We start from the raw sequence: 16,707 nt of genomic DNA, 5'->3' as shown, positions 1-16,707 counted from the left end.
TGTTTTGCAAGGGGGGGCGTTCTGGAATACAGAAGATTTTACGTGCATAAGAAAACTAGTTTCCTACAACTATTACCCAGTAACATATTCATGCCCCATGCTTGCTGGAACTCTTCAGGTCTGTCAGTATGATTTCTGATAATTTAGCCTCCTTCACTTGTTGCTTCTGTATGCTCTTTTTATTGCTGGGATTCAGACCTCTGTTGAATGACATTGAATAGTACATACTAAAAGCACTAAAGATTTATTTTGGCTAACATCATCTGGGCCCTTGGTTTTTGTTGTTGTTAGTTGCCAGGAAATTAATTCTGACTCATGGAGACTCCGTGTGGCAGAATACAACTGCTCCATAGGGTTTTCAAGGCTGTGACTATTAACACATTTTAAAACGTATATTATGGTGCTTCAAACTTATCCCCAAGAAATTTGGACACCGTTTTTTCCTTTAATAAGAGCTATAAAAACTCAGAGGAATCTGGAAAGTAGGTGAAAATTGGGAAGAGACCCTTTAATTAGATACAAAAAATATGCTTTATTTCAAGATATAACACTAAAAATGTTGAATAGAACCTGTATTACCTTTCTTCACATTTTCCATGATGTAGAATTATGAATCAAGAACATCATCTCAGAGAGATAGATTGCTTCTAACCACATCTTTAAAAATTTTAAGGAACTCAAATTATCTAAATGGTGTATATCGATTTTTCTTTTTACATATAACACCATGGAATGTCACTCAAAAAAATTGATTTATATGTGACTCTAAACAGTACCTTCTCATTATTACATTTAGTATGACTATGGTATTATGCTACAATATGTACCTATTTCACTAATTATGGAAGGCCATGACAAGACTGAAGTGCTTCACATTTTGTCATTTATTGTTTCTAGTAATCCACTTTCAATTTAAATAAAAATTTGAGTATTCTATATTTTAAATTGTGTTAGTCTACCTACAGAGTTTAAAAGCCTTATGCTCTAACTTCCTGGAAATGAAGCAGTGTAAAGGAAATTAAAAAAATAAAACTTCCAAAGCCTGTAACAGTGACTGAAAAGGAACAAAAATTGATAGTAAGAGAGGGGGACTTTGTAAACTTTTGAAAAATGAATGAATGTTGCCATGTGCATACCATTTTTTGTACTGTAAAGTATCTGGATAATTTCTGCCAGATATTTTACACTTTGAAACAAATTGAAGGAACATTCAGGAAGCCAGCAAAAAACTCCCCTTCCTGAAGGGATGATAGCATGTTAGGGGTAGAAACTGTAGGAAATTCTGGAAAATTCAACTAATATACCTTAATTTGAAGAGATAAAGGTAGAAAATATGGTCTCACAATAAGAGGAGACTGGTGAAAAGCTGGAAATTAATGTGTGTAATTGAAATGGACCAATGAACAAGGAAGAAATTAAAGATAATATCACAAGATTATCATCCAATAAGACCTGTGATATTACCACTTATTGATTTTCTCCAATTCAAGGAGAAAATGATTCCCTTTGTATTTAAAATTTTCCATATCATAAATTTAAAGGAAAACTTCTCCAATTCTTGTATAAATCTAGTATGACTAATGTGAAAACCTCACAGAACATGACAAAATACCATACCATATTCACTTATAAAATGATAAATTATTACAAAATAGATTCCAGATATGTATAAAAAATAATGCACCTGAAAAAAGAGACATCAGTCCAGTAATAAAAGCATGATCTAGCATTAGCATATGTATTTATATAATTCTCCATATTAATGGGTCAAAGAAAAAACATCTTGAAGGAGATTGAGTATTTTACTGGATTCAAAATCAATTTCTGATAAACATGTTGTTGTTAGGTGCTGTCTAGTCAGTTCTGACTTGTAGTGACACCGTTTACAACAGAATGAAGCACTGCTGGTCCTGTGCCATCCTAAGGATCCTTGCTATGTTTAAGCCTGTTGTTGCAGCTACTGTGTCAATCCAGCTCTTTGAGGATTTTCCTCTTTTTTGTTGACCCTCTGCCAAGTATGGTGTCCTTCTCCAGGGACTAGTCCCTCCTGATTGCATGTCCAAAGTACATGAAACTAAGTACTCACATGCTGCAGTAAACATGCCATAGTAAAAATAGAAATAGAACAATGCTTCCTTAACATAACATAGATTCACAAGGAGGTAAAATCTCCAATATCCACTTCCATAATTAATGGTAAAACAAAAATGTTTCTTTTAATTTCACAAGCAAGACAAAGTTGTCTATTGTCAATACGATTATTTACCATTGCTTAGAAGTTGGAGCTAATGGAATTAAACAAAAACAGAAGTAATACATATAAGAAAAGGAGGCAAAAATATTTTTTGTTGATGGCATGATTTTTGTTGTTGCCTCCAACTCATGGCGACCTTATATAAAAAAGAACAAATCATTGTTCAATTCTGTACAATTTTCATGATTGTTGGTATGTTTGAGTCCATTTTTGTGGCTATTATGTTAATCTATCTCATTGAGGATTTCCCTTATTTTCATTAGCCCTCTACTTTATCAAACATGATGCTCTTTTCTACTGACTGGCCTTTCTTGACGATGTATCCATACTGAAGGCTGTAGTCTTTGATCTTCATCAGTAAGTACTTTAAGTCGTCTTCATTTTCGCCAAGGAAAATGGCGTCATCTAATCATTATACCGCAGTCTTCCTCATATAGTTGTTTATTGGATTATTTGTTCAACATACAGATTGAATAAGTAAGGTGAAAGTTTACAACCCTGCCACATATCTTTCATATTTTGAACCACACAGAATCCCCACGTTCTGTTCAAATGACTGTCTCTTGCTCCATGTACAAGTTCTGCATAAGCACTGTTAAGTGTTCTGAAATTCTCATTCTTCACAATATTATCCATGTGTTATGATTCACACAGTCGAATGCCTTCATGTAGTCCATAAAACACAAGTAAACATCTTCCTAGTATCACCTACTTTTGGCCAAGATCCATCTGGCAACAACGATGATATACCTCATTCCACGTCCTCTTTGGAATCCAGTTTGAACTTCTGGCAGTTGCCCGTTCATGTATGGCTAAGGACATGTGGTGGGATGGCATGATTAACCACTTAGAAAATATTAAATATAAATTGAGAAAGTATTGGAAATAGTAAAAGTTAGATAAATTGGCTGGTTACAAAAAAATGATAAACTTTCACATATACCAACAATCACCATTCCCAATATAGAAGATATATAGGAAATATTATCTAGTTTATAATCATAACAAGAAAAGTAAAGATATAAAACACATAGACCTACGATTAGAAAGTATTATGCAGGGCTTACATAAATGCAAATATAAAATCCTATTGAAGAACATAAAAGGAGGTTTTAATAAATATAGGGTACAATTTATTCTTAAATAAGCAATCTCAATATTTTAATAATGTCAATTATCTTAAAAAAATTTTTTTTGCCTTTTACCTGTAAATCACAAGTGCTCTCACCATGCTTTTACCTGCCATTTTACAATACATATTGAAAATTATGAAATTAATCTGGAGAGAGATGGAATTATGGTATAATTATTGAATTTATGATAAAGCAGTCTTACGCAGAAGAATTCGTAATAATAGATATTACACTATATTCTAAAGGAACAAGTAATTAAAACTGATAAACATGTAGGCATAAAGAGATCAATGAAACACACAATATGGCAACAGATTCCTGGATGTAATAGAACTGTGTATACATCATACGTATGACTTTCCATACCACTGGTGAAGGATGCTTATTCAACTGGAAAACAAAGAATGTTGCCATACCACTTTGAAAAATTTTGAAGGAACATACAAGGAGCCAGCCTTAAACTCACTGTACAGAAAGAGAGTTAATCGTTGCCATCGAGTCAATTCTGACTCATAGCGACCGTACAGGACAGAGCAGAACTGCCCCATAGGGTTTCCAAGGAGCAGCTGGTAGATTCAAACTGCCAACCTTTGGTTAGCTGCCAAACTGTTACCCACTGTGCCACCAGGGCTCCAAGAAGAGTTAGGGGTAGCAAGATTATTAAATTCTGGCAAATTATTTTAATATACTTTAATTAAAAAAAAAAAAAAAACCCATTGCCATCAAGTTGGTTCTGCCTCATAGTGACCCTATAGGCCAGAGCAGAAGTGCACTATAGGGTTTCCAAGGAGTGCCTGGTGAATCGGAACTGCCACCCTTTTGGTTAGTAGCCATAGCTCTTAACCACTACACCACCAGGGTTTCCATACTAATTAGGAGCGGAAAATTCATTTAATATACTTTAATTAGGAGAGATTAATATACTTTAATTAAAAGAGTGTGGCTTGACCATGGATAAGAGGAAAAGTGGGAGTAAGTGACTGGCTATTTGGGAAACAGGTATATTTGTATTTTACCATTAAGTATGAAGCTTTGTATTGGAAATTTGATCTAACACATGAATTTATATAAATGTGTGTATTTTTACATGTATGTGTGTATACACACACAGGTATACATACACACAATTGTAGATAAAGCATCATAAGGGTAAAGGTTATTAGATTTAATTACATAAATATTAGAAAATTCTGTATGAACAAACCTAAACAACCTGCAAACAAAAATCTTCATAAATAACAAATGATAAATATTATTGGCAGTATATATAGTAGACAAAGCATCGATTATATGTTATTTTCATATACCCTACAAATAAAGTGGATCATCCTAATTGAAAATTGAGCAAATAATATAACCAATTTAATGAAGAAATACAAGTGACCAATAAGCATATAACAATTTGTTTAGCTTCCATAATAATCAACAGCATCCATACAAAACAACAGTGGATATAATTTTCTACTATCAGATAAGCCAAGACCAAATAGATTCTAAAGAACAGTATTATTGAGGCTGTATATTGAAATATGTTGAAGTATGTATGTTTTTTTTTTAATGTATGTTTGATATACTTACGGTGGCAGCACAAAATGGTAGAGCCTTTTTAGAACTAAAAAATTAAGTGCACTATTTAACCCAGGAATATCACTTCAAATTTATCATAAAGGAATTATTTGATGTGATTGCAGATTTAAAATATACAAGATGGTTTTCAAAGTACTAATAAGAATCGTGAAAAATTAAAAACAGGTTTCCAACATTATGGAATGGTTAAAGAAAAAGCTACTTCCTCTACATTTGAAAACAATCTAGCAATTAAGTTTGATGAGGTAGACACGTGTTCATTAACATGGAATGCGTTCATGATGTAAAAAAAAAAAAGAAAACAATATGCAAATTCTCATTCATTTTTTGGAAAAAGAGTAAAAAAAGCATATGTATACATATACATAAACATGCAACATGTTTGCATATGTGTGCTTGTGAGTATAGAAAAAACAAGTGTTTAAACCATGATTATCTTGGATGATGAGGGGACCATATGCTTTATTAGAAATTCACCTTTTTAAGAAACCCTCAAGTACACTAACAGGGGTCAAGAAATAACTCAAACCCTTAAATACTACATTACCAAATAGGAATCAAGAGTGAAGCACTATAGGGTCTAAGGCCATCAGTACCCAAGGTCTGGAAGCTCTTTAGTTGGTGGTTTTGAGAGATCTGTAGTGTGGGGTTAATACATCAACTCTTCTGAATATTTTAACTCTGAGAACTTACTGTAACACTTGGCTGCATTAGCAATCCTTAAGTGCATCAACAAGAACAACCACCCACTCACTGCCGTGGAGTCGATTCCGACTCATAGCGACCCTATAGGACAGTAGAACTGCCCCATAGAGTTTCCAAGGAGCGCCTGGCAGATTTGATCTGCCAACCTGTTGATTTGCAGCCATAGCACTTAACCACTACGCCACCAGGGTTGCAGTAAAATCGCTCGTTTCTCAACATTGTTCAAGAGTTGGATACTAAACTGGGACTAAGACCACTCCTCCCCTATGCTCTACTCCACCAATCAAAGGTAAATACCAAAAAAAAAAAAAACAAAAAACCCAGTGCCGTCGAGTCGATTCGGACTCATAGTGACCCTATAGGACAGAGTAGAACCGCCCCATGGAATTTCCAAGGAGCGCCTGGGGGGATTCGAACCGCCGACTCCGTCAGCAGCCATGGTACTTAACCACTACGCCACTAGGGTTTCCCAAAGGTAAATAGGGAGCCCTATTTACCCACCCCTCTTCAACACCCAGCACAATCTTGTAACTGTTATCTGCCAATCTACCAAGCTATCTATCACCGTATACACCAAAAACCAACACAAGAAACTGGTGTAATCCAAGTAAGATATTTAGTTACCAGCATTGTATAATGTCGATTTCCTCGTTTTAATAATGCACTATAGATTTTAAGATTTTATTGTTGGGGAAAACTGGGTGAAGAGTACATAGAATCTCCCTGTATAATTCTGAAATTTCTCGTGAGTCAAATTATTTAAAAAAAAAAAAAAAAAGTCGCCAAACTTTTACAATACGATTGTACCATTTTACATTTCTATCAGTAGTGTTTTAGGGTTCCAGTTTGCTCTACATCCTGGCCAACAGTTGGTATGGTGAGTCTTTTTTAACTTTCACTATTTTAGGGGAGTGTGAAGTTGTATCTAATTGTTATTTTAATATGAATTTCCCTAATAAGTAATGATGTAAAGCAGGAGTTGGCAAACATATTTCCAAAGAGCCAAATAGTAAATATTTTTGGCTTTACAGGTCACTAGGTCTCTCTTGTAAACACTCAGCTTGGCCCTTGCAACATGTGAATAAGCAAACAAATGTGCATTGCTGTGTACCAATAAAGTTTATTTATGAAACTAGGCAGGCTACATTAGGCGGTTTGCTGACCCCTGAAATAGAGCTTCTCTGTGTGTGTTTATTGAACAACCCTGGTGGCGTAGTGGTTAAGGTCTACGGCCCCTAACCAAAGGTCGGCAGTCCGAAGCCGCCAGGCGCTCCTTGGAAACTCTATGGGGCAGTTCTACTCTGCCCTATAGGGTCGCTATGAGTCGGAATCCAGTCGATGGCACTGGGTCTATATCTTCTTTTTAGATGTGTCTGATCAAATATTTCCACACATTTTAAAAAATTGTATGTATTCTTAGGATTGAGTTGTAAATGTAAGTGTTCTTTATTTAATCTGAATCCCAGCAGTTTAGCAAATAAAATAATTTGCAAGGTATTTGTCAGAGATCTGTTTTTTAATATATTTGATCTAGTATGTGCTTTTGACTTTGTATTTGCATGAGAGTATCTTTTGAAGAGCAAAAGCCTTTAATTTTTTATGAAATCTAATTTGTTGATATTTTTTCTTTTATAATTCATGCTCTTTGTGTGACCTAAGAAATCTTGACCTAGAAGTTTTTAAATTGCATTTAAGTCCATTTTCTATTTCTAGTTATTTTGTATATACAGTGCACAGTATTATTGAAGTCTTCTTTTTTTTTTTTTTTTAAACAAGTGGCCTCCAATTGTTGCAACAGGTTTTCTTAAAATAGTACCCTTTCCACACTGAATTGTCTTGGTGACCTTGTTGAAAATCAGTGGAATTATGTGTATGGGTCTACTTCTCAACTCTCTATTTTATTTCATTGAACTGTTTTTCTGTCCTTATACCAATTCCCACTATAACCACACCGTGAATTCAGACTTCTAACCTCCTAAAGTGTGAGAAAAGAAATTTCTGTTCATTAAAGCCACCCACTTGTGGTATTTATGTTACAGCAGCCCTAGGTAACTAGAACAAGAGACTTCCCTTGTTTTCCCAGATTTATGAGTGTTTTCATCATGAAAGGAATTTGGATTTTATCAAATGATAATTCTGTTTCTATTGAGGTGATCATGTGGATTTAGTCCTTTATTCTATTGATATGGTTTATTACATTGATTGATTTTCAGACATTAAGCCATCTTTGCGTTCCTGGGATAAATCTCAAGGTGTACAATCCTTTTTATATGTTGTTGGATTCTGATGGATACTATTTTGTTGAGGATTTTTGCATCAATACTTATAAAGAATATTAGTCTGTAATTTTCTTGTCTTGTGATTATTTTTGGTATCAGTATAATAGTAGCCTCACAGAATGAGTCTGGGTGTTATTTTCTATGTTTGGAGGAGTTTGAGAAGAATTGGTATTAATTTTTCTTTAAATGCTTGGTAGAATGGACCAATGAAGTTTTTTGGGTCTGGTCAATTCTTTTTGAGATTTTTTTATATTACTAATTCAATTGCTTTACTTGTTACAGGACTATTCAGATTTTTTATCTCTTCTTGGGCCAGTTTCACTAGTTTGCGTTTTTCTAGGAATTTTCACATCAGCCAAGTTATACCTGATTTGTTGGCGTACAGTTGATAATATTATTCCATTTTAATATCGATTCTGTATTGTAAGTAGTGATGTATCCACTTTCATTCCTGGTTTTAGTAATTTGAGACATCTCCCTTTTTTCTTGCTAGGTATAGCTAAAGGTTTGTTAATTTATTGATCTTTCCAGAAAACCAACTTTTGCTTTCATTTGTTATCGCTATTGTTTATATATTATTTATTTCATTAATTTCTACTCTAATCTTTATTTATTTATTTATTTTTTGCTTTTGCTTTCTTTAGACTTAGTTTGCTTTTCTTTTTCAGTATCTTAAAGGTGAATGTTAGGTTTTTTTATTTGAGTTTTTTAATTTTTTTATGCAGGCATTTTACAGTTAGAAATTTCCATCTAAGAATGGCTTTAGTTGCATCCCATCAGTTTTGGTGTGCTATGTATTACTTTCATAATCTTGGATCATGGAATTCTACATGGGAGATTTGTCTGTTCTCTTCCATTTATTTATTCAATCATTTATTTATATAAATATGGAGTTTTGCATATTTATTTTATACTTTGGATTCAATACATCTTTATTTTCTGCCTCAAATTGTTCCAGTTTTGGCCATTGGAAGCTCTTTTATTGGTTTCCAAATCCCTATGACATACACCAATGAATTAAAAAAAAAATTAGCACATTCTTAGTTTCCTTCTCTCCAACATGATCCCAGGCTCATCTTATATATTTCTTGCCCCCTCATTGAGCCAAGGAGCCCTGATTCCTTTACTTGGAGCATTCTGCTAGCAGTCGCATCTGGGTGCTGCGTGTACTCATTGATCTCAACTTATTTTTATTTCTTAGCCCTCCTAGTGACAGAGCAAGGAGGCATATATCTTTATACTAAACCATGTGCATACACACATCCATAAATATTTTTATATGTAACCATCTTTATGTATATTAAGTTAAACATAAAGTCATACTGATGTTTTCATATCTAATCCATTATAACATGGATCATTCTTATCATATCCTTTTGTTTATTTGTAACTTCCTACTCCAACAGTGAGAACCCTGCTTCTCAACATCTATCATCCACATACTTATTTGTACAATTCCAATATACATGTTTGGTATGATAAAATTGTTAACACATACCTCTTTCAGAAGCAACTTTACCAACTACAGTGTAAAAATTATGGAAAATTAATTTTACTTTTATTGTAACAGAATTCACTCTTTCCAAAGTTACTTAAGTCGACACCTTTTTCTGCCACCCCCTTCTGTGATATTTCATACATTTTAATTACTTTTAGATTATTTAGTCACATTCTGCAGTCCATCCTAGGATCCACTGACCTCCTAAATGACTTTAAAAATTTGCATACATTTAGGTTTACTCTTTATGCTGTAAGTTTTATGTGTTTTGACAAACGCTTAATGTCTTCCATTAATAATTGTAGTAGGAATCCCTGGGCGGACCAAATGGTTAAGGATTCAACTAATAACTGAAAGATCGGCAGTTTGTATCCACTCAGAGGTGCTTTGGAAGAAAGGCCCGGCAATCTCTTTCCAAAAGGTCAGAGCTTTGATAACCCTATGGAGTTCGGTTCCATTCTGCTACACATGGATTTGCCATGAGTTGGAATCAACTGAAAGGCAATTATTTTGTCTTTGTTTTGGGGACTTTTGTTTTGTTTTTGCATCATACAGAATCGTTTCACTGCTCTTAAAAAAGAAAAAAAAAAAAACCCTGTTCCTCATCTTCAATCCTTCCCCCTCCAAGTCCCTGGAAACCACTGATCTGTTAGCTATCTCTATCATTATGCCTTTTCTAGAATTTCATATAATTGCAGTCATTATGGTATATAGCCTTTTAAGCCTGGCTTCTTTACTTATAAATATTTATTGAAGATTCATCCATGTACTTCCATGGCTTGATATCTCATTACTTTTCATTGCTGAATTACATTCGTATTGATGTACAATTAGTTCATCCATTCGCTTATTGAAACAAATATTGGTGACTTTCAGTGTTTGGTGAGAGGGAATGAAGCTACTATAAACATTCACTTTCAGGTTTTTATGTGGTCATAAGTTTTTAAATCAGCTGGTTAAATACCTAGATTGTAGTTGCTGGATTGTATGGTAAGGCTATGTTTAGTTTTATGAGAACCTGTCAAACTATCTTTCAAAGTGACTATACCATGTTGCATTCCTACCATTAATGAATGAGAGTTGTTGTTGCTCCTGACCCTTGCCAGGAGTTGGTATTGTCAAGATTAAAAAAAAAAAAAATACATACCAGCTATTCTAATAGAATTTTAGTGGTTTTCATTTGCAATTCCCTGATGGCAAAGAATGCTTGTTATGGATTGAATTGTGCCCCTCAAAATATGTGTTGAAATCATAAACCTTATACCTGTTGAGGAGCCCTGGTGGTGCAGTAGTTAAGAGCTCAGGCTACTAACTGAAAGGTCAGCGGTTCTAATTCACCAGCCACTCCTTGGAAACCCTATGGAGCAGTTCTACTCTGTCCTGTAGGGTCGCTATGAGTCAGAATTGACTCTAGGGCAATGGATTTTTTTTTTTATACCTGTGAAAGGAAACCCATTTGGGAATAGGGTACTTTTGTTATGTTAATGGGGCAATATAGTGTGGGGTGTGTCCCAAACCTAATCATTTCTGAGTTATAAAAAGAGAATAGACACAGAAGCAAGCACAAACATGATCGAGGGGGGAGAGGTGGGAATAGATGCCAAGTAAAGATTGCAACAGAACTGAGGAATTCTAAGACTACAGAAGTTGAGGCAAGTGTCTTCCTCCAGAGCTGATGGAGAGCCTTCCTGCAATGTCAGTATATTCACCAGTTTTTAATGAAGCAAAGCACAGACCAGACACAGTTCTAATGGCGTGATCAACAGGTGTTTATTACATACTGAATAAACAAGACAGAGATGACTAGAACAGCACACATCATCGTAAACCTAGGTTCCCCTAAGTTAGGCTCCTGTCCACAGAGCACGCCCCAATTTATGGCTTGGGAGGAGAATGTCTAATTTCCTCTCTCCTGGATTAAATACTAATCTGACAGCCATGTCTGTGTGCCAAATAGCATGTATAGAGATTAGGTAGTGAAAGGTGCAATAAAAGGGGGTGATAAAAGGTAAAAGGTGGTAATAAAAGTAGAAGGATCCTCTCAGGCTATGGACATCATTTAGTGCCCCTTGTTCAGAGTGGGCTAGATTTACTGGCACCAGAGAACAGCCCCTCTTCCTTTACCCCACTAAGATAGCTTAACAGAGTTATGGGTTTCTTCAGAGGGCAATCATCTCTCCCTAAAACACATGCTATACTTTATGTCCACTAGTAGCTATGAAGAAGATCCCAGGCAGTGCAGTGGTTAAGCACTTGGCTGCTAACTAAAAGGTGGGCAGTTTGAACCCACCAGCTTCTCTGTGGGAGAAAGATGTGACAGTCTGCTTCTGAAAAGATTTACAGCTTTGGAAACCCTATGGGGCAATTCTATTCTGTCCTATAGGGTTGCTTTGAGTTGGAATTTGACTTGATGGCAATGGTCTAGTAGCTAGGATGTCAGCAGCTATGGAGAAGATAAGAGACATTATAGCGCACTGGTGCACCCAACACTTCCCGTATAGCCAGTGCCCTGAACGTGGGCTTCTAGCCTCTAAAACTGTGAGAAAATAAATTCCTGTTCCTTAAAGCCACCCTCTTGTGGTAGTTTTTGTTATGGCAGCAGTAGGTAAATAAGACCGAATTTAGTACCAAAGAGTGTGGGTGCTGTTATAACAAATACCTAAAATGTGGAAAGGAACTTTGGAATTACATAATGGGTAAAAGCTGGATAAATTGATGTGTTTCATAGTAAGAGCCTAGATTTTTTGATGAGACTATTGACAGAATTATGGACATTAAGGGTGAATTCTGATGAGGGCTCAGCAAGAATTGGGAACTGTGAGGAAAGCTTCTATTTCCATGAGCAGATTGTTGCTAGAGATGTGAATATTGAGTGTGCTTCTGGTGAAGCTTTAAAAGGAAATGATTATTGGACAATGGAAGAAGAGCGATCCTTTATATATGATGGCAAAAAACTTGTCTGAATTATGTTTGAATGTTTCATCAAATATAGAACTTGTAGGTAATAAACTTGGATATTCAGCTAAGGAGATTTCTAAGTGAAAACTTGAAAGGGAAGCATGATTCCTCCTTGCTGCCTATAGTAAAGTTAAGGAGGAAAGAGCCTTAAAAACAACCTCTTCAAAATAAAACCAGAACTTAAACAATTCGAAAATTCTGTCATACAAACTAAGGAAATGTGTCCTGGATCTTTCACCAAAGGCATGAGTGCTCAATCTTTTATTAAAGAGATTAGGCCCGTGTAGCAGAAATCCTGTTAGCTTAGTCTGAAAGGGACGGATGAAATGAAGGAAAGATGTCTCCCTCCTGGAATTCTACAGGCAGAAATTGGACCAAGGAAGTTACTTGGTTGCAAACATCTGTAGTATTCCAAGAAAAGGAAGGCATCATCCCAGGAGCAGTTTAGAGATCATCAGAACTGTCAAAAGGAGCACAAAAGGCAGGGATGCCTTGGTTTCAAAGGAAGGAACCACCACCTCCCAGGTCTCAAAGGGCCTGATCTCTACCACTTCAGTTCTGGAGAATAAGGCTGCCCTGTTCAGGGGGCCCAAGAGATAGGGCCACTACCCACAATTGAGGGAGCAGGGGTACCATGCCTACAGGCAAGAATTGAGCTACCACCCAAAATTGAGGGGGTGAGGCTGCCTGAAGAATGGAGCTGCCCAGGGCTGAGGGGCTGGGGTCACCACTCAGGTGGACCAGGAGAATGGGGCCACACCAAAGCCTAGAGAATGGGTTTGTAGTCTAAGTGAGGCTGGAAGGCAGGACTGACACCCAGGGCCAAGGGGCATCCACCCAGAATTCATTTAGCAACAGCCTGGCCAATACCCAGAGTCTGGAGGGTGATGCCATTGCACAGATGTGTCTGGGAACAGAGGATTATTTTAAAGCTTTGAGAGCTAATGAAATTTTCTCTGTGGGTTTTGAACTTGCTTAATACCTGAGTCCTCTTTTCCTTTAGTGTCTCCTATTTGGAAAGGGTATGTTTATCCTGTGCTTATTCTATCATTGTCCTTTGGAAACAGATAATATGTATTCCAGTTTTTACAGTTACACAGATGAATAGGAATTTTACCCCAGAATGGAACACAACTAGTCTCATCAATACTTGGTTAAGACGATTCTGAAGATGAGATTTTGAACTTAAAGTTGATACTGGAATGGGATAACACTTCTGGGATAATGGGATAGAGTGAATGTGTTTTGCACATGGAAAGGACATGAATTTTGTTGGGGGTGTGGCAAAGGGTGGAATGTTATGGATTGAATTGGGTCCCCCCCAACACCAAAATATATGTTGAAATCCTCATCCCTGTACCTGTGGAAATAATTGTGTTTGGGAGTAGTGTTTCCTTGTTATATTAATGAGGCCATATCAGTCTAGAGTGTAATTAAACCTGATCACTTCTGAGTTATAAAAAAGAACAGATTAGACATAGAAGCAAAAACAAAGGTGGTGGTGGAAGAGACAGATTCCCCATGAATATTGTCAAGGAACCAAAGAATGCCAAGTCTGCAGAAACTGAGGCAAGGATCTTCCCTCAATGTCTACAGAGAGAGAGCATTCCCCTGTAGCCAGTGCCCTGAGTTAGGACTTCTAGCCTCCTAAATTGTGAGAAAATGCATTTCTGTTCTTTAAACCCACTCACTTGTATTTCTGTTACAGGAGCACTAGCAAACTCAATGTTGAACAACTGTTTATATGCTTATTGCTTATTTGCTATCTGTATATCTTTTTTGGTGAGGTGTCTGTTCAGAACTTTTGCCTTTTTTTTTTTTTTTGCATTTTTTGTTCTCTTATTGTTGAATTTTAAGAGTGCTTTACAAAACTTGGAAACGCTGGTCACATAGTCGTTAAGAGCTACAACTACTAACCAAATTCGGCAGTTCAAATATACCAGGCACTCCTTGGAAACCCTATGGGGGAGGTCTCCTCTGTCCTTTAGAGTCGCTATGAGTCAAAATTAACTCCACGGCAATAGGTTTGGTTTTGAGGTTTTACAAAATTTGGATACAAGTCCTTTATCAGATGTGTGTTTTGCAAATATTTTCTCCCAGTAAGTGTCTTATCTTTTCATTTTCTAAATAGTTTTTTTAATAGAAAAGAATTTTTGAAGTTTAATAAAGCAAGGATTTGAGACTTCGCCTCACGTACTTTGGACATGTTATCAGAAGGGACCAGTCCCTGGAGAAGGACATCATGCTTGGTAAAGTAGAGGGTCAGTGAAAAAAGAGGAAGACCATCAAGGACATGGATTGACACAGTGGCCACAACAATGAGCTCAAACATAGCCACGATTGTGAGGATGGAGCAGGACCAGGCAGTGTTTCGTTCTGTTGTACACAGGGTCAACAGAACCTAACAACGATAAAGTCCAACTTATATATGTATCTTTTATTTCTTCGATTGTGCTCTCATTTCATTTGAAATCTCATCCCCATTGAAATCTCATGATCATGTAGATTTTTCCTACACTTTTTCAAGAAGATGTATAGCTTTTTGTTTTACGTTTAGATCTGTGATCAATTTAGAATTATTGCATAAGGTGTAAAGTGTGTATAGGCTTTTTTTTGTATGTAGACATCCAATTGTTCTAGAGCCATTTATTGAAAAAATTATCCTTTCTCCATGAATTGCCTTTGTTCCTTTGTCCAAATTCAGTTGACTATAGTTCTGGGCTCTTCATTCCTTTTCATTGATCTGTTTATATATTCTTTTGTCAGTACCATGCTCTCTGAATTACTGTATATCCTTACATTAATTCTTACAATCAGGTAGCATGTGTCCTAAACCTTTGTTCTTCAGTTCTGTGTCACCAATTGTTTTAGTCAGGGTTCTCTAGAGAAACAGAACCAGTAAGATACATGATATATAGATATATAGAAGATTTATTTTTAGGAATTGGCTAACACAATTGTGTGGGAACAGCAAGTCCAAAATCTCTAGGTCAGGTGATAGACTGGAGACTTCTGCAGTCTTCTGTCCTAAAATCCATAGGTCAGGTGATGGGGTGGAAATTTATGAAGTCTTTTTCCCCAAAATCTGTAGGTCCGGAGACGGGAAGAGTAAAGAGTGAGGGAGTTCTGGTAAAATGTCTATTTATATGTGGAAGCAGAATATACATTGGGGAAAACTCCATTTTTGCTCTTAAGGCCTTCAACTGATTGGATGAGGCCCATCCACATTATGGAGGGTAATCTGCTTTACTTAAGGCCAATTTATTTAACTACATGTAACTACTTCGTAATAGAGTCTACAGTGGCATTTCACCAAATAACCGGGCACTGTAGTTTAGTGGAATGCTACACACACACACACACACGTGTGTGTGTGTGTTTGTGTGTGTGTGTGTGTATAAAGTATAACAAATATATTGTATTTCCTTCCTTGTTTTTTCATATGTTTGTGTGTGTGGATATGTCCATGTTGCTGAACCTGTGTAACCTCCATCCCTGGCAACTTTGTTCATGAGTTTATTGGGAAATGACAAGAGCGACTGGGAAAAGAGGCTGACTGGAATCCACAGAATGCATCATCCTATCCACTTGATTATTAAAATCCTCCTTTTCTGAGGTCACACTTTGGTGAGCATTCAAATGAGGCACAAATATCTAAATATTCTTTGTCAGTCACAGAGATCTATCCACATACCTCTTCCCAAGACCTCCTAGTCACCAAATTTCCAAGCATATTTTTTCCAAGTTCCTGACCATCTAGCCAAACCATTTGCCACAGCCCATGAAAAGACAGACAGTCATACATCTAGCCATTTCTCCTAATCAAAATAAAAAATTAGGTGCACCGCTCAAAATTCTGAACCCTGGGAGGGTTTCCCTTCACCACTGTCCTTCAGAGAAGCCCCAGAAAGGAGTTACAGTGCTGCAGCTTTCCACTTTTGAGTATTCACTGGATATCACACAGAACCATCTGTAAACCAGGCTTGAGTTTTCTCTTCCTGAGATATCTGATCATAGAAAAATTCCCATTAGGCCATAGGTGAAGGGTGGGAGAGAGAAGGTAATACAATAGGAGTGGGAATCGTGTGCATTTGGACCATTTCCTCACATACCTTACTTGTGCCTTCAGGGCATACTTGAGACCAAGGTTCTACGTACCGCTTCCATTTGGTGATGGAGTGTTGCTGAGCACGCCCAACTTAATGGGTTTTTTTTTTTTGGTCAGGTATCACCCAGTTCATGATGGGCAGCTCAGGATGCATGTAACTCGGTGGCCCATGATCAAGCATCCAG

This window comes from Loxodonta africana, chromosome X (assembly GCF_030014295.1).
Source record: "Loxodonta africana isolate mLoxAfr1 chromosome X, mLoxAfr1.hap2, whole genome shotgun sequence".
Lineage (NCBI taxonomy): Eukaryota > Metazoa > Chordata > Mammalia > Proboscidea > Elephantidae > Loxodonta > Loxodonta africana.
The sequence above is the reverse complement of the archived record's forward strand: the minus strand, read 5'-3'. Positions refer to the sequence as shown.